The sequence below is a fragment of the Pithys albifrons genome, chromosome 5, assembly GCF_047495875.1.
Source record: "Pithys albifrons albifrons isolate INPA30051 chromosome 5, PitAlb_v1, whole genome shotgun sequence".
Taxonomy (NCBI): Eukaryota; Metazoa; Chordata; class Aves; order Passeriformes; family Thamnophilidae; genus Pithys; species Pithys albifrons.
The window spans coordinates 29831541-29854643 of record NC_092462.1 but is presented as its reverse complement, the minus strand read 5'-3'; the positions used below and the strand labels follow the sequence as shown (position 1 = coordinate 29854643).

The window sequence follows — 23103 nt, the reverse complement described above, 5'->3', positions numbered from 1 at the left end:
AGATAGACTGTAAAATATTAAAAGGGAATTATGCCCGTTTCATACACACATGAATTAAGAAAAAGAACATGTCATAGAAGTGATAGATCCTGGGAAATTTCCCTGTGAAGAACAAACCAAAAGTTTCCTAAACTGTTAATTTTACATAAAAATGTGCCTATTGGCTTTTGATTTAAAGATGACTTGACTGTAGGACTTCCTCAAATCTTTGTTTTTCTTCTGCTATTCACAGCTTTGCCCAATATCATGTAGCTGAAATTAAAACCTTTTTTTAATGTCACTGTTGTTATCCCTACCATTTGGACAAGAAATCTCACACAGGGAAGAGCCACCTCTGTTTCGGGCTGTTAGCGGACAATTAATTAAAGGAAAAGAATCAGTGTACTCAAATAAACACAGGCTACAAGGGCAGCACAACAGAGGGTTGTTTACAACATGCAGTGGATTACATGAAAGTGTTTTCCAAATTTTCACTAACACAAGCTGGTTAAGTCTGCATGGCAAAGATCAGACTAGCAGAGGTCTGGAAGCAATAAAATCACAAGAGGCTTGGACACAATACCACACAAACACAACAAAACTGTTCTTGAAGCTAATCTAAGCAACTTCACACCACATTTCCCAGCACTCCCTGTTCTAGGGTTTGCTCTTGCAGAGCCTGTGTGGGGATGGGCATGGCCACAGCCATTTTTTCATCTTCTAACAGGGAATTCTAGCTACTTTCCAACAGCCACAGCAATGTGAAGTTACAAGTCTTGGTCATCTACTCCATGCAGTGAAAAAGGAAAAAATAGAGAAAGAGGCATAATGTTTTGATACCTTCCGGATCCTCCTCGTCAATGAGAATCAATTACCTTCTTTTCTCCTTTTTTTTTCTTTTTAAATCAATTCCATCTTCAAAACTGGACAATACACCAGCACTGGCTGGAAAGATTACTTCACTGAACTTCCAGAGCTTACTTCTCACATATGTGATGCAGTCCCAGGACACCCACTAAGAACTAGAAAGGTCCTCAAGGTTTACTCAAGCAAGCCTCAGGGAGAAGCATTTGGTCCTTCAGGCCTTCTCCAATTGCTCCCTAAGCCAGGAGGCAAAAATCACTTTAAAGAAGCCCTGCTATGTTTGAAGTAAGAAACTGTTGTGCGGCTCATGCTTTGGCCACACAAGACTCAGCCCCAACATGAGAACCAGCCCCATTTCATAAAAAAACTTTTCTAAGAGCAGAATTCAATCATTTGGTGATGATTTCTTAGTATGATAGTCTCAAATTTTACAATTCTATAACAATGCTGACTCTTACTCATCCACTAAAACACATAAAACCTTCATATATATGTACAAAAAACACCTGCCCCTAAACCAGAACACTGTCTCGTGAGTCCATTCCTAGAGAAAACAATGTTTTTCAAGGAGTTTAGCACTTACCTATATGTTCTCCAATATTCAATTCCTCCAGACATTCTTTAACAAGAATGAAGAAGTTTTGACAGTTTCTATCACAGAGTCAAGCTATCAGAGACCAACTGCTTCACTTCTCTGAGCATTCTGGAGACAGAAGCTGCATTAGTCTAACATGGTTTAATCTTAAAAATAAAATCATGTGGGCTACTGCTTATTTCTTTGTCATGTTCTACTGCTTTAGGAGGGTTTAATTCCCAAGAAAAATACTCAAACAAATAATCAAAGATAAATAACTGAGTCTGCCGCGGCTCATTTCCCGCCACCCCCACGCCCGCACAGACACTGTAATCACTCTTCTCAGGGGCACAGCATTACACGTATCCTCCAGGAGTTAAGTCACTGCAGCAGCTCAGGGATTACATCAGCCCGCTCTTACCCTTTCAATAGTGTTTTTCAACACTTCAAACTTATCTAAATGCTTTAAAAGTCACTCTTTCCTCACATCAGCTTAGGGTTTTAGCACTTGCCTTGGATACAATGTTCACCTCCAACTCCCAGTATCTCTTAAAGGTGAGATAAACAAAAAACCCCCAAACAAACAAAAGACCTCAATCTGCTCTGAATTATCTGTCAACAGCTCCACTTGTCAAACAGAAGCAAACTTCCCCTGGCTTTCTTTTTACTAACTTTATATTTCTATAATGATTTCTCTTTATTCTTTTTGGGTTGGCCATTCCAAATGTTGCATTTTAACTACATGTGCTTGTGCTTTAGTTTTACATTTGTCCTTGGCAATCCAGCTTGGAATTCCTTTCCCTCCTTTTTGTGTTTGATGCCGAAGAGCTCACGAGTAGTCAAGCCAGTCTCTAACTGCTTTTCATGTTTTTCCCCGTGGTAGAATAGTCAATTTCTCCCACTAGAATAATTTCCTGAAAGAACAATATTCCTCTAATATTTTTTTCTCTTAAAACACAGAACTAGTTAATAAGACTCGTGTTAGCCAGACTTACCCAAAGTCTACCTTTCTAAAAAATCCAATTATTTGGATCCAATTGTCCTCCTTTCCAGACTCTCACTTGCTCACTCTTCCACAAGTTACTTATCTTCTGGTTATAAAAAAGCTTGAAGTGCTTATCTTCTGGTTGCCTTCTTCATATTTAGCACCACGAAAGCTTTACCTATGTCCTCCCAGAACTTGCATCCCATCACACCTTCTGAGCAACACTCCCAGGTAATTAAAATCCTGGATCTGGATGCTACATGTCCCAAACACCCTCATTCAGAATACTTCCCAAATTTGCCAGCCTTCAGTCACGTCTACCACGACAATATCAATATTCTTTACCTTTTTATTTGCACAGACATTTAGTATAATTGTTTAGAATAGAAAATTTTATTTATTCTGCCATTGACTGTTTTCTCAACTCCCTTATACCAGACTCCAATACTGCTGTTCTTGAATAAATAACATTTTTATCTCAGAATATTTGAACTACTTTGAAATTACAACTGCTAAGATCACATTATGTCCTGACATCCAGCCCAATGACGAGTTGACGCCTCTTTTAAATCTAAGCTGTTGTTACTTTAAGTGTGTGCCAAAACTCTGTACAAACGTGCAGCACAACCTGCACTAGTTGCAGAATGTGACTTGCTGCCAACACAACAAACTTTTAGCCTCAACACTTGCTGCTACTTTAAAATTTAAACAGTAACTTTTCACCTATTGAATCATGGCACGTGTACCTGCTCTGGTAATGATGCAATGCACAGCAAGTACTGAACTTCAGCTACGAATACTTCATCATTTCCTAATCTAATACAACATCTGTGAAATGGGAGGCATTGCCATCTTGTTAGAATTTTAAATATTCAAGAGGAAGAATCAGGTAACATCATTCATCTTTAATTCATTTAACTTTTTAGGATATATCTGCACACAAAGTAATTCAAATGCTGTTGTATTTCACAGAAGGCTAATGGGAAAAGCTCCTGCAAACACAAGCCACAAATTCTGGTATATTTTTTTGTTCTTATAAGCAAAGAATAATACCTGGAAAAGTGCTCAGATAGCTTCTATAGACTCCAAAAGTCAAATAATTCAGTCAATTTAACTGAGCTGATTTGAATGTCAGGAGAACCAAGTTCTGTGTGCCCAGAACTTTGTCTAATCCCTCAGTTGCATTAGTCGATCTAACACAGAGTCATCACTTCTTTCCACAGGGACATTTGCCCCTGTGTCCTTAATGTTGGGTTAATGTTTCTGGTTTATTCATTTCACTAACAGTTATGCTGCTAAAAACGCTACTAGTAAAGAGAGAACTTGCAAATAGCATGCATTATAAATGCAGTGTTTGCTAAACTGCCTTAGTTGCTGCTCTCTGAATGTTTATTTTTTTCCAGCCAAAAACGCTCTTGTGAGAAGAAAAAAGTTCAAGGATTCCACCGGCATCCAAGAAAAACAAACCCAGCTCTATCTAATCTAAGGAAATTTTGCAAAAACATTTCAATATTTCAATATTACCGTGTGTTCTGCTGTATCAACACTAGTGTAAGGAACCCATAAGTACTGTGCTGGTGGTGGCAAATATCACCACTGCAAAAATCACGCCAGTGAAACATGCTGAAAGCAGATGCAACCACTGACAGATAGAAAAGCCTCTGCGTTATCTGGCAGGCAGTTCAAAGTAATGTTTCCTGGTGTTCACACTGCTGGGACCAAAACATTAAGAACAGAATCACTACGAGGGCAAAACAGTTTCTGCCTTCCAAGCTTTTCCTTCATTCAAACTTCCACTTCACATGCCTCTCATCCTATGAATATGTTTCAAGCAGCTGATAAAGGACTTCCTAATTGTTTACCTGAAACCACTCCACACAGGCAAGCAAAATTAATCTTAATGCAAGTCAGCAATTCAGAAAGAAAATTGTCCTGCGAGCCTACTGCTGACTATGTGTTCTATGCTTCCCTATACTGAATGGAAAAGTGGCCAATTCAAAGGAAAAACAAACAAACAAAACAAACAGCAACAACTAAAACACTAAGGAAGACCACCTCAAAGTAACAAAGTAGCTAAACCCACTACTTGCTTGAAACTCAGAGCCCCAACATGACTGATATTCCAAATCCACACAAAAAATACTCCAAGGAAATGTGGGTGGTTTGAGAACACCACCTGACAAAAAAAAAAAAAAAAAAGGCAACACACACCTTCCTGAAGATGTTAATGGTTTGCAGTAAAATTTTAGGCTTTATAGCACCTGTCATCACTGTACCTTGGTCAGGTAGACAAGAGAGAGAACCCAGAAGTTAGATAATTCTAAATCACTCACAGAGAGAAGAGCCCTCACTTCCAAAATGAATCCATGTCTTGCTGTGGTTGGGAACGTGCACTTCTTGCAAAGTTCAGTACTGAAAACCAAAGGAGCTCCTCAAAAGGAGAGATAAAATTTTTGTCTCCCATAGGTTTTCTTATAGGGATACTGAATTTGTAACACCGAACTAAAATATATTTATGGCACAAGCAAAGCATAAGAGTGCAAGGAGTGAACAGCACAGCTCTGTTTAATAAACCCCATCGGTCCAATGTAAAAAGCCACAGATGTCTCACCTTCAACTTGTAATTAAAAAAGGGCACACCTCCCTACTCAAGCTCCTTCTTCCCTTAAGTGTTTTAAGATACACATGTTTACAGAAACACTGCTCTTGATGTAACGCCAGTCCAGTGATGAAGCAGCAGCCGAGTCATCCCTCTTTAGGTCTGTTGCATTAGGGCAGGAGCCTGCCACAACAAAATGAGTTAACACAACTCAGTAAAAACTCAAGCTGCTCTTTGGACTTGGCTGCACAACAGCAACTTTTCATTCATAGCTCTTTGGCTTGTGTGTCAAAAACCCAAACATCTCAAAATAGTTTATTTATCGCAACTGTATTAACCGCTAATCGTTAATAAAACTAAACTCAAAAATATGAAATTCTCTTCTCTCCTGCTCAGGAGAATCTGAGGTTTTATAAAAGATTTTGTGAATGCAAATGGGATTAATTCTCCAGGAGTCCAACTCTTCAGCTGGCTGCAGAGTGCAATAAAAAGAGCGAATCGTTAAATTTAAGTCACAATTCAGAAGTTTACTGGCATATACATCTTGCTATTACTATTTTCACATTCACTAGGAAATCGTTCTAACTGGGAGCTCTTTCATTGGCATCACTTGATCAGTTCATCAGGCAAACTAAACTATTGCTAGAATAGTCACTGCCTTAGATCTCTTTATATAAAAATTTTCACAGAAATAAATCCTACCCTCTACCAATATACAATGCAGGAAACTTGCAAAAATTACCTAGAAGGATAATGGGCACAATTGTCTTTCAGTAGCAGTCATTAATGCAGTAATTGATGTAAAGAACCTAGCACATGTTTTAGTATCACACAGCTTTTCTGTCCTTTGGCGTTTTTTTCATCACAATGGACAAGTTCTTCTAAGGCATGCAAATATTTGAATAAACAAAACTGTGTCTGTTATACTGTCTGGAGACTACGGTAGAGGTACAAGGGGAGACGACTATATTTGACTATGCTTCTACAGTTAAATGGCAAAAACTACATTGTAAGGATTTGCCTAATATTTTAACACTTCTCTAGCTATGTATGTCCCCAGACAAAAGCAGATGACATGTCTCCTACCATGGTACTTATGATTAGACCAGAATTAACTGTCGTGGTCTAACACTACCACATGTGTAGGCAGTTCAGTATTACATCACAATTTGACTTTATCTTTTTTTCCCAGGGAAAAAAAGAAAACGAAGTAATTGATTTTCCAATAACTCACTATCCATTGGAAGCCAGCACAGTTTGGAACAGAATTAATTTCACGGCAAATTTTCCAACTGCTAGGAAAAGGTGCTACATTTAGTTCAGAGGTAACACGAAACAAAGCCCCAAGAACATCTTGGGCTTCCTGCATGCAGATAGCTATACTTGTGTCATGTTTGAAAACTTTCCTCAGTTAATTAAAAGTGATCCCATGAAATATCAGAGGCAACACATTCTTAGACAGTGTCTTCACATGTCTTGAGCCTCTATGACAACTGTCACCAGCTCTTAACTTCCCTGCTCTGTCCCATTCCACATGGAATTGCCTCACCAGGACATGCCCTTCAGGACCAATTTTGACAAGAACTGACCACATGGAGAACATTTGCACCGTGCAATCAGTGAGTCATTGATTGAAAGATACCTACCTATAATAATAGGAAGTCTTAGAATCAATGCCTAAGACAGAAAGTAAGGCAAGATGCGTCCCCAAAAGCTCCTCAGTCTTTATAACAATAACTTCAGATGGTGATTGCTTTGCTACCATCACAGCACCCTCACAGTTAAGCTGACACTTTAAAATATGCAGGTGTGTGTATACATCTATTACACCAGAGTAATTATGCCAGAACCACTTATTGCTCTGCGCATTCACAAGTGCCTTCCAAACTGTTACTTCAATACATTAGAATCACAGAATCATTAAGGTTGGAAAAGACCTCCAAGACCATTGAGTCCAACCTGACCACCATGTCAACTGAACTTGAGCACTAAGTGCCACATCCAATCCTTTCTTGAACATTCACAGGGATGGTAACTCCACCACCTCCCTGGGACGTCTGTTCCAATGTTTAACTACCCCTTCAATTAAGAAATTCTTCCTGATGTCCATCCAACCCGAATCTCTCCTTGGAGCTTGAGGCTATGTCCTCTCATCCTGTCACTAGTGGGGAGAAGAGGTCAACTCTCATCTCATCACAACCTCCTTTCAGGTAGCTGTACAGGGCAGTAAGGTCTCCCTGAGCCTCCTCTTCTCCATGCTCAACAACTCCAGCTCTCTCACAAATTCCTCATATGACTTACTCTCTTTAAACCTTTCACGAGCTTTGTTGCCATTCCCCGGACTTGCTCCAGCACCTCAACCTCTTTCTTTCAGTGAGAGTCCCAGAACTGGATACAATACTCAAGATGTGGCCTCACCAACTTGATCCAGGTCTAGCTGACCTGCAACCTGTGATACAGTGAAGTCCTAGCTCTACTTTACAAATTAATTAATTAGGATCAGGAAAAGGCACCACTTCTTGGAAGCTGTTTGCATGAGTTTTTAAAGGAACAGAAACTCGTACTGAACAGCTAGTACTGCAAAAAGTACTGAAAAAACATTCAGAATTTCCAGGTCACTCATACCCCAACTTTTAACCAGTGCAGGCCTTTGGAGCCCCACCTGGAAGCACTCTAAGGTTGCCTGTCTTTACTCAGCACTATCATAGCATACCTAAAGTATGCTAAACTGCATAACCTACCTAAAACATAGTCATCTGCTGTTGTGTACTACATTACCTGAAACACACCCAAAAGCAGGACACAGAAAGCACTATTTTGTCAACAGCCTTCCTTGATGCCCTTTCCTGTGGGCTTATTCTGATGGGGATAGAGTATATATGATTTTTTTGGTGGGAGGGTTGCAGTTATTTAGTGTAAGACTGACCTATCCCATTAGGCTGAGAGGCGACCACAAGTAAGGTAACAATGGCAAGTCAGAATGTTTGAGTAGAAGAGTCTTAGAGTTTAAGTGTCTGTAACCCAAAACATAGTTACGAAACTGCCACCAAAAGTGACGACTGGAACAAGGGGTCTAAAAAGCCTTGTTCTCAGCAGTACGTAACAAACATGGCAAACATACCAACTACACTAAATATGCCCCAGAGGGGAGAGAGAGAAAACATCTCTCTCACATTTGAGGAGAAACTACTAGTCACAATAACATTAAATGAGGATGTGAAGACCTATATTTTTAAAAAGTCAAGTATGCAACTAAAACATTAAAGAAGTAAAAAAGATTTCCATAAGACTAATTAAAATTTGAAAATCCTTTGCAATGAAACCTTCTGCAAGCATCAAAAAGAAGCATTTGTATACTAATAAATAAAGACATGCAAAGGAGGAACAGCAGGATTTGTAAGTCCTTTAAAAAAAGTCTTAAAATTATATACATCAAAGTAATCTTGATAACCCTTCAATGAACAGTTTAATAGAGACACTGATGCTTCAGATGGTACTTCAGATGAGAGTCTGTAAATCTGAAGACTTAACAGGCATCAATGTATTAGTATAATCTAAAATATATCTATAATAATTTCTAAAACTCAGCTTCATGTAAGGATCAAATAAAACCATATGAGCAGCAGTTTCTCCAGTTTCGGTTCTCTTGGTTTCAGATTCTATGAAGGTTTGAATACTATTTAGGAAAAAACCAAACCTCACCCCCTAAATAAACCAACCAAAAAACTGCAAACAAACAAAAAAACAGTCCAAAACCAAAACAACCCTTACGATGATAATCCAACTTTTACCTTCACCACCATATAGTTTAGACACAGGAAAGTTAAAAAAAAAATTAAAAAGTATGTAAGGTTAAGTTTCTTCCGTGAGCTTTGGCCACAGGTTTTTCATCATTCTAATAGGATTCACTTCTTTTTCAAAGCACATGTAGTTAATCACCATGGCCCAATAAATTGACTGAAACAGCTGTTAGAAGTCAATTGTAAACATTTGTCTTGATTGAGACAGCTAAGAGGAAAAGGCATCTGGATGTTCCAGGTCATCATCATGTCACTATCTCACAGGTACAATCCTGTCCTTTGCAACTGTTTACACCTCATAAAGTAGATCATAAACTTCTCTGTCTTTCCCTTTGACTTTCCATGTTCATTAAAGCAGAGGCAGAGAGGAAGGAATGAATTACAGTATTAGGTTCTAATTCTTAGATTAGTTTCAGATCAGGTGGACTCTTATACACAGTCCAGCAGAAGTAAGGCAGCACAAGTAATGTGAAAAGCCTAATACTCCATCAGGTATTACAAATCCTTCCAAACAACAATTTTTCTAAAAGGTTTACATCCAGAAATTGTAACATAAAACCAACACAGGCCAGAAACATAGGTCTGTACTGCACAATCTAACACTACTACCTCATTGGTGTGTGAGAAATCTCTTTGAATGGACAGTTCATTATCATGCTCTCTTCTTTTTTGGAAATGAAAACAAAAATTATCATATTTTCCCACTTACAAGATGAGGCCCTGAATCCTTCCTACCGTGATGAGGAAGAATAAAAACACTGCTATACAGAAGGAAAATACAACTATAAACCCTTGCACATCATCAGTTTCACACTGATCAACAGAAAATACCTAGGCAGAGAGAGAAGGCACTCGCAGATTCTGAAGTCTCTTTCAACTCAATCAGAAGTAGTAACGTGGCATATAAAATAATACACTAATTTCCATGTATTTTTTCTTTTATCATCATCGTATGAGTTGTGTTAATGCTACTCAGAAAATCAATCCTACACCCCAGGAAAGAGAAGAAAATCGGACTGAAATACAAATCTCCAAAGGCTATCAAGTGTGCCGTAGCATTTCTCGGTTACAGGAAAGCATACACGCCAGCCTGGCAAACCCGCACACCGTCAGGCTGGCGGTGGGCACAACCCCGGGCAGGCGGCGGGTGCTGCGGGCACTGCCCCCCTGTCCGCACGGGCAGCTCCAGCCCTGACGAGGTGCCACCGCCGCGGCGGGGACAGGGCCGGCAGTGCCTCCCTGTCCACACGGGCAGCTCCAGCCCTGCCGAGGTGCCACCGCCGCGGCGAGGACAGGGCCGGCAGTGCCTCCCTGTCCGCACGGGCAGCTCCAGCCCTGCCGAGGTGCCACCGCCGCGGCGACAGGGCCGGCAGTGCCTCCCTGTCCGCACGGGCAGCTCCAGCCCTGCCGAGGTGCCACCGCCGCGGCGAGGACAGGGCCGGCAGTGCCTCCCTGTCCGCACGGGCAGCTCCAGCCCTGCCGAGGTGCCACCGCCGCGGCGGGGACAGCGCGGTGCACGTGACCGTGCGACAGTTCCTCAAAGATCGGTGAAGGCAGCGCAACAATCACTTCTTCAGAGCGCTTTGCCTCCTCCAACCACCAGCGCCCTGAAGCTGCCGACACCTCGGCTTTTTTGCATTAAAAGCAAACAGCCTTCGGTTATTCGGTGAATGACGCAACGAGAAACAATCAGTGTTATTATGCTGTTGGAACAGCGGCCCGGACCCGAACGGACCACCCCAGCACAGGGTCGCGGGGGTGACAGACCCACGCAGCAACACCTCGCACTCCGTAAGGCGTCACACTTGTCAGGAAAAAGCCTTCCTGCAAATAAACGCAAGCATCCCACGCTCTCACCTCGGCACTCACAGCCCTGCGCGAAGCCTGGGTCCTCTCCCAGAAGTTTGCGACCAACGCTGTCCAGGGTCGCCCTACAAGCCGGCAGCGGCAAAGCCGAGCCAAAAAGATAAAGGGGATTAGGCGGGCATTACTTGCAGTGACCTATATACTGCCCCCAGCCCGCGGCGCCCTGCGGCAGACGGCAGCTGCTCGGCCGCGGGACACCGTCCCGAAACCCGCCCCGTCCCGCCCCGCCGACGGGGCCGAGCGGCGGCAACACCTCCGAAACTCGGGCACGGCACCGTACGGCGCCCGCCCGGCCGGACCTGCCCTACCTGGCGCGGGCGGCGGCGGCGGCCCAAAGTTTCCCCGGGGCGGGGAGGGGTGAGGCGGGCGCCACTCCCTGTCCGCCGAAACGACCGGCTCCGGGAAGCAGGGACTGAGGGAAGGAAGGAAGGAGGCGGGGGAAAGGAGAGAGGGAGGTGGCCACCCAGGTAAATGCAGCCCGCTGCGGGACGGCGGGGCCGCCGTTACTGCCTGGGGCGGCAGCGCCCTCAGGCCGGCCGGGCCGCCCCGCGGGTTCCGGCCCCTCGGGCGGCCACCTTGCCCCTCGGGGGGGCACCCTGCCCCGCGCCCTCCCAGCCGGGCCCCGCTCGGCCCCGGCCGCGGGGTTAGTGTGGGCGCGGCCGGGCCGTGGGTCGCAGCGGCGGGAGCAGCCCGGGCCGAGGCAGGCCCTGCCGGGCGGCCCTCTTGCCGCCGAGGGCCCTTCCCGGAGACCCTGCGGTGCAGAGGCCCCGGCTTTAGAACAGGTGACCCGGTAACTGAGTTTCCTGCCATCTATTTGTCCCTACGTGGGAAACCGGCAAACCACAAGTACCGTTTTAAATCTAGCTCGATCTTACCAATGAGAATTACAGATAATTCTCTAATGATACAAGCTGCAAGGTGATACAAGCTGCAAGGTGATCAGTGGGCTGAAAGCACCACTCCTCTGAAGGCAGACGAGAGAGCTGAGGATGTTCAGCATGGAGAGGAGAAGGCTCTGGGGACACCATATTGTCGCTTTCCAACACTTGGGAGCGTCTCTTCTATGAGGAGAGACTGCAGGAGCTGGGCCTGTTAAGGGAAGAGAAGACTGAGAGGGAATCTCATTAATGCATGTAAGTATCTCAAAGGTGGGTGCCCAGAGGATGGTACCAGACTCTTTCCAGTGGTGCCCAGCCACAGGACAAGGATGATGGCCATAAACTAAAACATGAGAAGTTCCACTGTCCCGTGAAGAACTTTTGTACACTGAGCACGGCACAGTACTGGAACAGGCTGCCCAGGGAGGTCATGGAGTCTCCCTCTCTGGAGACATTGAAACCCCACTTAGATGTGTTCCTCTGTCACCTGCTCTAGGTGACCCAGCCTTGCCAGAGGTGTTAGTTTTAAACTAAAAGAAGAGAGATATAGATGAGATGTTAGGAGAAAGTTTCATATTCAGAGATGTTGAGGCACTGCAACAGGTTGATCAGAGAAGCTGGAATGCTCCATCCCTGGAAGTGTTCAAGGCCAGGCTGGATGGGGCTTTGAGCAACCTGGTCTACTGGGTGGTAGCCTTGCCCATGGCAAGGGGCTGGAACTAGATCATCTTTAAGGTCCTGTGCAACCCAAACCTTTCTGTGATGCTGTATAGTTCTTATTTTTAAATACCTCATTGTAACTGTGATAGACTGCTGTGATGAATAGTTAAGCTTCATTCAATACGCTACTATATCTTTTTTATTTTTTAATAGCTTCAGATAAATTAATTAGAGTGTCAGGGTTCTGATTGTGATTTCACTAATGACTCAGAATAGGAATAGATGCTGGCCTCTTAGGGTAACAGCTTATTTAAATAAATGTTTAATGTAATTTACCAAGTGCAGTGATGGTGTCTGTGAGCTCAGGAAGCATTCTCTACAAATACTCTAAGTAATCAAAGAATAATTTACTGAGATTTCTAACTAACTAGACTCACACAAACTAACTCACACCTAGGTATACCAGAGTTAAGATTTTCCAACTCAGGATAAAACTATCATCCAAAAATTCAGTCAGAAATAAAACTGATCTAACATGAGTGAGGTTCCTTCACTCCTCCACTTAGGAAGACTGGAAGAATCATTGTTTCTTGTAAAACATCTTGGCACACGTTGAAACTAAATCTAAACTTTAAAGAGCAGGGGAAGCTGCTATTTCCATCACGTGCTGTTGTTCATTGGTTTTGGAATTGCAAGATGAAATATTGAGTCCACATAATTCTTTATTGCAAATGCTGTGGTAGAGGTGCTCAGCAGAACTACTAATGTCATCCCCCTCATAGTCTGAATCTAGAACCTGTTGCCCAGATGTCTGAGTGTGTGTGTTGCTGTTTGGAGAGGTGTTTTCAACATTAGATCTGTACTTCTTACAGTTCCTTCAGGAAGCAGCCACCATGTGCTGCTGCAGAGCCTGGACATGGAGATGGGTGACATTTGGCTGCTGTCTAGGATGGCAGAGCAGAAGCCAGCTTGGGAATTTGGTAAAATTATCTAAAGGGACTTCAGCAGAAACTGAGAGGATACTTCTGGTTCCGTTGTTTGGTCTCAGAAACACGAGAACCATTAGCCAACGCACAGATGAGAGATGCCCTTTGTGTGAAATATCTCACCGTAAGCAGATCATTAAGGAGTGAGCCTCTGAAGCAGTGCTTGTTATAGATGCTGATATAATCTATTTCAATTCTTCCTATTGCTGCTCTAAGCATTTTAAAAACACTCCATAATTATTTTTCCGGTGATAATTAGATTGAATCCAGGATAGCTGTCCTTTTACATCCCTATGCCTTAATCATTTGATAAGCTGTTCTATCACACAGTAGAAGAGATGGAAGTGTAAAGATGGCTTATCACAAGCTCACACTAATTCTCCTACTCACTCTCTTTGTTCTGAAGGCATTCTTTGCTACTAAGAAATACTTTGTCCAGGTGTAAGAGAAAGAGGCATAACACTTGAACCAAACACGTGTGACTGACAGGATAGTTTCAAGTAGTAAAGGTAACACAAGATTTAACAAACAGCACTTACCAGTCTTGAAAGTTGTGCCATCAGTGCAATTGTGCAGTACCTCTACTGAAGTTCAAGTAATAATCACAGCTAACTCTGTATTGAAAGTAGTTAGAAAACATACAACATGTATGCTCACGCTTTTGGTCAGCAGTTTTACTCCTCAGAAAGGTTAGGCTTTCTAAAGAAATTCCAGAAAGTTTCTGCTTTCTGTGACCTGGGGGCACGCCTGCAGTGTCACAAAAATGTTTGCTGTTGCACAAAAATGGCCAAGTGTGTCTACACAGCTAAAGCAGTCAGCTTTTACAAGAGCTCTCTTACTGTAAATTTCTATGCCATTTTCTCATGTTACATATTTTAAAGGTGTATTAGTCCTTGTCCATAAAGAAGTCTGCTTTATGCAAAGAATTTAATTACACTCTTCAATTACTAGTCAGTTGTACTACAAAGAGAAAATCCCTAAGATAGAAATAGTTTAATTTACAAACACCCAAGCCATTGTCAGCAAACCAGAATGCTTGCTGTAAATTACATGACCCCATTTAACACAGATTTTTCTTAGATGTGATCTAGATATCACCTCAGTAAAACAAATCTTTAATACATTTGGTTCTGAGCAAGAGATCTGATTTCCAGGAAAGGTGTTAGAAGACAAACTTCTCCTGTTTAAGAACGAAGAGGAATATGGGAATTTTCCAAGTCATGTTATATACTTTACTCTTCCTTATCTTCTGTGAGCAATAGGAAAAAATAAAGTTTGCTTTAAATCTTCAGAAAGCTACTTCAGAATTTTCTCAATACATACCTTAAAACCTTCATACTAAGGAAGGAAAACCACATACTTTAAATGCTTATGAAAAATCTTTGGTTACTCCTACCTAAGCCATATTTCATCCAAACAGTATAAACCATATTAATCCCTTAATGTTCAAAGATGTCCCCAAGCTTCTTTGAAATATTTTGCTTCAACACACAATTTACAATGTTGCACCATTCTAAAATGGTTAGTATATGAAAGATAAATGTTATATTTATATGGCTAAAATCTAGACACTTGGTAGGCAGGTAACTCATAAAAATATGTGTACAGATTGGAAATTAATACATTACCTTTAAGTGGCTGTGCTCTGATGAACAGAAAACAAAAAGATTGCATAACCTATCTTAACTGGTATGTCTTGATCTACCTGTTTCAAAACAACTCTTTAAATAAAAGAAAGTTTGTTTAAAAAGAAGTTATATAGCAGGATTTAGTTGAAAGGACTTACCTATGGCTATTATAAATTATTGATTTATAAAGCAAACCAAAATAAGTTCACTGCCCTTTTAATAAAATTATTTTTCCTCTTTAAAACCAAATTTGGTTATCTATGATACATTGTAAGGGCCTGACACTAATTTTGAGAATAAGTTAATTCACTGTGCTCCAAAAGTCAGTCCACTCATAGTCTGTCATTTCTCATGTACTGTAAGATGTCACAGGTCAGCACTGCTATCAAAGGAAGTAATCTTGCCTTCCTCCACCCTTTCTGTCCCTCCCCACATTTCCATCTTCTCTGATCTATGCAGCTGTTTAATAAAAGAGATCAGTTCCATGATCCAGATTAAAATTAAGCCCCCCCTTTTTGTGGTTCACTTTAACATGGATCATTTTTTTGTCTGGTTCACCTGCCACCACATAAATCCTTCCTCTGGCACAGGAGAGGGAGCAGCATGAGGGCAGGAACGAGCTGGGGCACCATAATCAGCATAAAGAGTATGTGAAGCTGAAAGTATGATCAAAAAACAGTTTTTAACATGTAGGGATCTAGAAACAATTGTGCTCTATTCTATTGTTTCTGAGGTTGTTTTGCTTGAGAGTATGTGCCTAAAGCACATGTTATATTATAGCCAGTACTTATCCGAGAACTTGCCTTTGTGCTCTTCAGATGCTCGCTCTTTATGCTGTAAAGACACAGAGCTGAACCCTGCACTTGTGCTGTAAATCCTTCAAGCTGTGGCTTTGAGGGGAAGAAAGGCAACAGACAACTTAAAAAAAAAAAAAAGAAAAGAAATCCTTCCTTCTGACAGAAACAAGACCAAAACCTCCTTCCTTCTCCATAGGCTGCTAGTCTTGTGGGATAGAAAATTTTTCAGTCTCTCACAGATTTCTGTCAGATTTACTAAACCATCTCTGCCAGAGATTTATGTCTGGACGCTGGCAAATCACTTACCTTAAGAATACAGATGAAGAATATTTAGCAAAAATATATCCACAGAGAATTAGTATTAGTAGACTTTTTAAAGGCTCAGTCCTCCTCTTTTAATTACAAGTTGTACTTCAAAGTCCAGTGTGATCTTTAGCCAAGAACTACATGACACATTTCTTAATGAAAATTAGGTTATCAGCATTAGTCTGCTTTTCTGGTTATAAAATCTGCAGTTACAGCAAACATGGTGTTTGAGCAAACAACAAGAGCCAAAGATACTCTTTCCTTATCTATAAGCTGCACAGGTATCACATCCTAGTCCATAGTGCAAAAACATCAGTGTCTTCTATCCCTACCCTACTTAAAAGTCACCTCTGGAAATCTGGATTTAATAAATATATAATATTTAATTTAATATTTAATAAATATGTCAGATTCGTAAAAACAAAGAATCTTGACAGTTCACCAGTAGGGAAAATCTTAGTAGAGCACAATAGCACTGTTGCACAGTGGCTCAGATACAAGGCCTCTTCCCAGCTAATTACAATGCAATCTACACAAATTCCTTAGAGAACCATTTGCTCATTAATACCCACACAGTATTCTCTGTTTCCATAACATCTCCCTTAGTTCTGAACACTGTACTGCCCTCCCCAAGTCACACTTCTGTCTGCCTTCATAAAACCTTCTACTTGGTCCTCCTGATAGACCACCTTTTTGGTAGACTCAAATCACTGAGCTGCTGACAAAGGGGAACAGGTTACCGGTGATTTGGGAAAACCATGCAGTCTGAGTTATACAAACCCTGTCTGCTAGATGTGAAATCAGACATATTGGAATTTTTTAATATCTTTTTGATTTGTTTGGGGTTTTTTTCTGAACTAATATGAATTTGCACCTGCTGGAAACTGTTAATGAAGGAAATAAAAATAAAATATACTGGACAAGTCCACTGTTCTCTGAAAGGAACTTCTGTCCAGCTGCATGCCTGGGGAGGTGCAGAGACAAAATAGGCAAAGAAAGATCATATAAGTCAGTGTGTCTCTCTTATATTACTTAAAAGACAATGAAATATTACTAAGTAGCATTGTTGTGTGAGTGTATGAATTCTGATTGCTTCTATGAATAGACCAGTACTAGACAGGAAATTAACCATTCAGCTGCTAGGCAAAAAATCCACAGTACATCAGAGAATAATCCTTAGTAGTGTTTTGTTCCTCTGCATGTACCTTTTGTTCCTTGCTTAGGTCTGGAATAAACTGATTCTTCATTATTGTCAGATATTTGTGTAGTCAGTAGTTGTTACTTTCTACTGAGAAAGTAGCAGACATAGAACTTGCCAAGGAGGAAAGATTTGCTTTGCATTTCTTGCATAGGATGTACAGAAAAAGGAGTTTATTTCCTGGAAACTGAGTTGGTTTTAATGTTTTGCATTGTAGCTTAAATTCTCCTCAGAATTTATGGGTGACTGTTAAGAGTTTTAAGTTCGAACTAAGGTTTTTACTTAATATTTTGAAAATTTGCTTTTAAGTTTCAGACAATAATGATTTTATATGTGCCAAATAAATACTTGGTGCAAAAGAAAAACTGGGCAACTATTTTTGTGTGAGATTAGATACTTCAAGCTTTTAGGGTAGACACCTGGGGAAAGACAAAACCTCCAGTATGACTTCCAGACAAATCACAGACAAAAAGCCCCATATTTTAAGATCTCTCCTTGTTCTGGAAGGTATTAAATAGAAAGTTTTACTGAAATCCTCAGCAATTTGCTGAATTAGAGGTCAGTGGCTGTTGGAGATTTGAGGTCAAATATCAGCACTGATAGGTGCCTAAATTATTTGAAATAAAATCCTGTTGGGATTTTTTTAAAAGCATCTCTGGCAGGTGAAAGTGCTCATTACCCTTTGCATTCTAAAATCATTGGATAAAATTCACAGACCACATTAAGATCAAAGATCAGGCACCAAGTCTCATCCTTTGAGAGCTAGTTCCTAGCTGCCAGCTGGTACAATCATGCTCCTCAACCTTGCTCTTTCCAGGCTCTTTGCAGCAGAGTACTCCAGCTTCAAAAGACTCCCTAGTTTCCCACTTGGTATAAATTGATGGGTAAGAAACATTGATGCAAGGAAGGAAAAGTGCGTTTGAATTTATTTGTCTGAATTAACATTAGATCCTGCACTTTTATTTTGCAGGCAAATGATCTGTTATATCTAGGGCCAACAGCAGCTCCTCAGCAGAAGTGTCTTGAAGAATGCTCCCTTCAGCTCTTTCTAAAAGCAGTTATGGACTCTGATTGCTGGCTAAATAAAAAGTCTGTGTTTGCAGTCCTAATTCGCAGCCTTAATCCCCAGGGAGGACAGGATTGCAATTACACTCTCGGGTATTACACAGCCCTTCAGCCAGCCCAGAGCCGCTCCCTGCGCAGTGAGGACTTCTTGGATGGCCTTTGTAAGAGGCTTAGTTCTCCCCATGCACTCCATGAAGGACATACAACTCAGGTATGAATTTCACTCCAGCATCTGAAAGGGAGACACTGCCACTGCTGTTGGAAATCTGGCCATTAACTGTCTTGCTGAAGGCAAAGACAGAACTATAAATAGTCAGAATTGTATTTGTATTGTATGGCCAGACTTGGCGAATGCAGATTTGGGCAGGGCTCTCCCCACGTGGGTGTGCCCTTCCAGCCTGTGCAGTGGATGTTTTAGGTGAGGCACAGGGTGTGCAGAACTGGCCCCACCGTTTAACTCCTGAGGTCCATCTACCACGGCCGAGTGAGCTTGGATGGTGACAGTGAAGTTCTCGGGACTGTCACAGCACCCGGTGCTAACCGGGGCTGACCCTGCTGAGCATCCGAGATGTGACGGGATGGGATGGCAGGGAGGCATTGAACTGCCAGGGGACGGTCCCCCCACTGAGACTCAAACTCACGGCCTTGGGATTCGGAGTCCAGAGTGCTCTCTTTTGCACCATGGGACTGCCCCAGTCAGAACTGTGACTTAAGGAAATTTTTACATGCCTTTTCTGGGGTATTTTTGTTGAGTTGTTTTGCTTTTCCTAGTTTTCCTTGTATTTCTATCCCCAAAATGAGATTCTATAGTATTATACTTGCATTAAGGGAAACCTGTATGTGGTTGCCATCTACCTGTACAAAGTAAAATAAACCAAAGCATAGTTACTATCCCAGTTAAAATGGATGATATATTAAAATGTTATTAATTTTGAACTTGGATTGTTACAGTTCAAGACATACAGCCTAAATTTACAGCAGGAGTTGTATACTTGCCTCTGAGAAATCAGTTATAGTTTGCACACCCAAGATCTCATATATTTACAGAATGTAACCTGCCAAGTACTAATATCTTGAGATTTTTTATCATAATAATTATTTCTTCAAGTTCAAGCTTGACACTCCTGTTTTTTAAAAAAATATCAATTTTAGGGTCTCTGTCCTTTAAGATGTAGTCACTAGAAAATTCTACTAGAAAGTACTGGTAGAATTCAATGGGTTTTATTTGTTGGCCCTGGCAGCTGTGTATTAGTAAAATAAATAAATTGAATAAACAGTGACATCTGTTCCAGTCACTAGAGGCTTATTGCTGGAGTTATCTGCGTCTGATGGGAGAAGAAGCTCTACTAAAGGAGTTTGGCTTTCCAGAGCAGAGATTAGTGGAATCACTAGGAATAAATATGTAGAATTGTGTGACCTGTCAGAAATACCTCACCTGCCAAATGATGACTTTAACTAGTATTAAAGTTTGAAGTCCTCTAGCATCTATTCTGCATTATTCATATAAGTAGAAATCCCATTATATTCAAAGAGCTAATATGGTATCAGTCTGTATCTTATTAAAGAGAAAATCTGTGGTGTAGTTGAGAGCCTAAGTCTGTAGGTTTTTTTCTTGTAGTTCATTATTTTTGGATCCAGGATACCTTACTTAATACCTTGCATATGTGTGTGAATAGTATTAAAGTGTGTATATATGTATTTATGACTATACACATAATTCTTTGTGGGTGTGAGCAGGAACAGATAACACACATAGGATGTTACTGTAGTCAATGCACTTCCCTTGCTTGGATAAACTAAGCAATAAACACACTGGATAGCTGTGATGAACAGAAAGTAAGGTAAGGTGATCTAATAATGCATCAGGATTCCAACTTCATGAATATCCCAAAAAACATGGGAGAGCAGTCACAAAGTAGGTATTCCTGTGCAGGTATTCCTATGCTGGTATTCCTGCCTGGTAAGTTAATGAATGCTCTGTTACAATTTTTAAAAAGATGCAAAATAAATTCTTCATCAGCTAGACATGTGTAACTTGCCAATGCCATGAAAATAACCTGGGAAAATTCTATACAGCTGTAGGGGGAAAAGTGGCAGAATGAACCAGAATGTTTCACTTCCTTTACTGGAATCTAGAAAGTCACATGGAAGCTTATAATTTTCCAACCTTTGCCAAGAATACATGCTAATAATAAATATTAAAATTGGAAGGAAAACAGAATTGAAGTTTATAGACTTGTGATGATGATGATTGTGCTGCTGAAGTGCTATAGTTGTATAGTGCATGGTTGTTTAAAATGACAAACCCAGGTTTCTTTGAAACTAATTCTCTACTGAGTCCTAAGTACTTCATAAAATAATTTATGGTAGTTAATGTGTTCCAAGCTGGAGTTCACGAGCTGCCTTCTTTTGACAGAAATTCCTCTCTTCTGGTAATCACAGAATCATAGAATGGTTTGGGTTGGAAGGAACCTTAAATATTATTCAGTTCCAACCCTCCTGCCATGGGCAGGGGTAGCTTCCACAAAACCAGGTTGCTCAAAGCCCCATAACACTTGGTCTTGAACACTTCCAGGTCTGGGGCAGCCACAATTTCTCAGGACAAACTCTTTCAATGGATCACCATCCTCATATTAAGAATTTTTTCCTAATATCTAGTCTAAATCTACCTTCTTTCAGTTTAAAGCCATTCCCTCTTGTCATATCACTACATGCTCTTGTAAAAAGTCCCTCTCCAGCTCTCTCATAGGCCTTATTTAGACACTGGAAGGTGCTATAAGGTCTACCCAGATCCTTCTCCAGCACCAAGAACCCCAGCTCTCATCCTGTCTTCATAGGAGTGGTGCTCCGTCCGTCTGATCATCTTCATGGCCCTCCTTTAGACTCACTCCAACAAGTCCATGTCCTTCTTGGGTTCCCCACTTCATTTCTCACCTTCTGGTTCAGTTGTAGCAGTCAGAGACTAATAGAGATGCAGAATCATTCAGGTTGAAAGAGATCTCTGGGGGCCACCCAGGCAAAGCCCCTGCTCAGAGCAGGACCAAATAAATCAGTTTGCTCAGGGCTTTTTCCAGCCCGGCTTCCAATGTTTCCAAGGGTAGAGATTCCACAGCCTCTCTGTGCTCTTGTTCCGGTGTTAGACCACCCTCGTGGGAACAAAGTTGTTTCTGATACCTGGTGGGAATTTTCTGTTTCCTAGCTTATGTCCATTGCCTCTTGCCCTACTTCTCTGCACCTTCAATAAAAAAAAAGGGCATGCTGCCAGATCACATTCCACTCAATGTCCAACAGTATCACCAGGTCCTTTTATGCAGAGCTGCTTTTTAGCACAGGCTGGATCCCAGCCTGTGCTATTGCGTGGAGTTTTTCTACCCCTGAGACAAGACATAGCATTTTCCCTTTTTAAACTTTATGAGATTCCTGCCAGTCCATTTACCCAGAATGCAGAGGTCTTTCTAAATAGCAGCCCTGCTCTCCAGGGTAACAGCCATGCCCTCTAGTTTGGTATCCCTCACAAACATGCTGTGTGTGCAATCCATCCCATCATCCAGGTCTTTATTAAGGATGTTAAACAGTATTGACCCTGATACCCCTCCCTACCTGAAAGCCAACATCTAGTTGGATTTTGTACCCTTGATCCCAGATGGCTCCTAGGCCCAGCAACTCAACCAGCTACAATGTCTGGCTTCCTACGAGAGGCAGCTTTCAATGCTTATTCTCTCAATTTTATTCAGTAGAGACTGTGCCATCATTATTCTCAAAACATAAGCACGAGTGCTGGCAGTGAACAGACCTGGTTGCAGGTTTGAAGCAAGCGAGTAAGCAGGAGGTAGTGGTGGTGTGAGGGAGGGATAGTAACTGAAGCCTAGAAGAGGTCTCAGGATCAAAGGAGAGTAAATAAAATGGAGGACAAGTCCCATTATTATAATGGATATTGAAAAATGTAGGCCTGGCACTTATTTGGCTCAGAAAGTTTCTGAAAAGCATCCTGCTGGAGACAGAGGTTACTGAAGCTGTCTTCATCCTTTGCCCTTATCAGGCTGGACAACCCCATCTGTGTGAACCATTATCAAGTACTCGACTCTCACCTCCCTTGGCATTAAAAACATGAAAGTATCAACAGGCTACATGGTAGAGATGTAGGATTTGAAGGAAAGAAGATGTTGACATTGTTTTGGTATTCAGGAGAATGCTGAGAAGGTTGGAGGTTCCAACTTTCTTTTTCATACTTCAGAAACATCAACATATTGCAAGTAACTGTTACTACCCACTGTTCTGGATAGTATTGTGTTTCCCAGTTCTCTGAAATCTGAGCCTGAATGTTAGCCAAGTAAGTCAGATGTGTGGGTAAAAGGGGTATGTGGTATTTTAAAGGAACGTGAGTTGGCTGGCAAAGGCTTCTTCAACTTTGTGGGAGTTTTCAAATTATATCTCAGTCTGATAGGTAATTTCCAGGCTTACTGCAATGAAAGTTGTTCACTTTAAAGTATAGTGCAGCCCATATTTGATTGCTAATTGGTTGGCATTTATCGCTCCACTTTTCTCAGTTTTGTATTACATTTCATCTTCAAATGACATAAGTAGTGTATGGACATCATGGACAGAAAAATCAGGAATTGCAGCATGAAGATATTTATTGTGTAATAACCAAATTTGATAATTGCAGCCATTTGAAGTAAAATTATAAATGGCTCATATAAAATAATTCTGGTTTTAAGGATAATGAGCTATATAATTTAGTAGCATTGGGAACTAATTCCTTTAAAAGTTGCTGTGGCTAATGTTGTTCTCACACTAATTTCATGCCTTTGAAACTCCACCAGCATCAATGGAGTTAATCCTAATTTTCATTTACATAAATGCAAAGAAGGCTCAGCCTCAGTGATTTTTTACATACTGTTTCAAGTGTGCTCAAAAT

The 23103-nt window shown here is 41.3% G+C and overlaps 1 protein-coding gene across 1 annotated transcript in view; it reads right to left on the bottom strand.

Annotated features, from left to right (window-relative positions):
- The window catches only part of FHIP1A (FHF complex subunit HOOK interacting protein 1A), a 100691-nt gene extending 89627 nt beyond the window's left edge, over positions 1 to 11064 (bottom strand). Inside the window, exons 1-2 of the mRNA XM_071556094.1 lie at positions 10976 to 11064; positions 10659 to 10732 (exon numbers count right to left, since the gene is read on the bottom strand). The gene's annotated coding sequence lies outside the window, so the exon portion shown is untranslated. The remainder of the gene's footprint in view (positions 1 to 10658; positions 10733 to 10975) is intronic.
- Positions 11065 to 23103: the final 12039 nt, after the last annotated feature.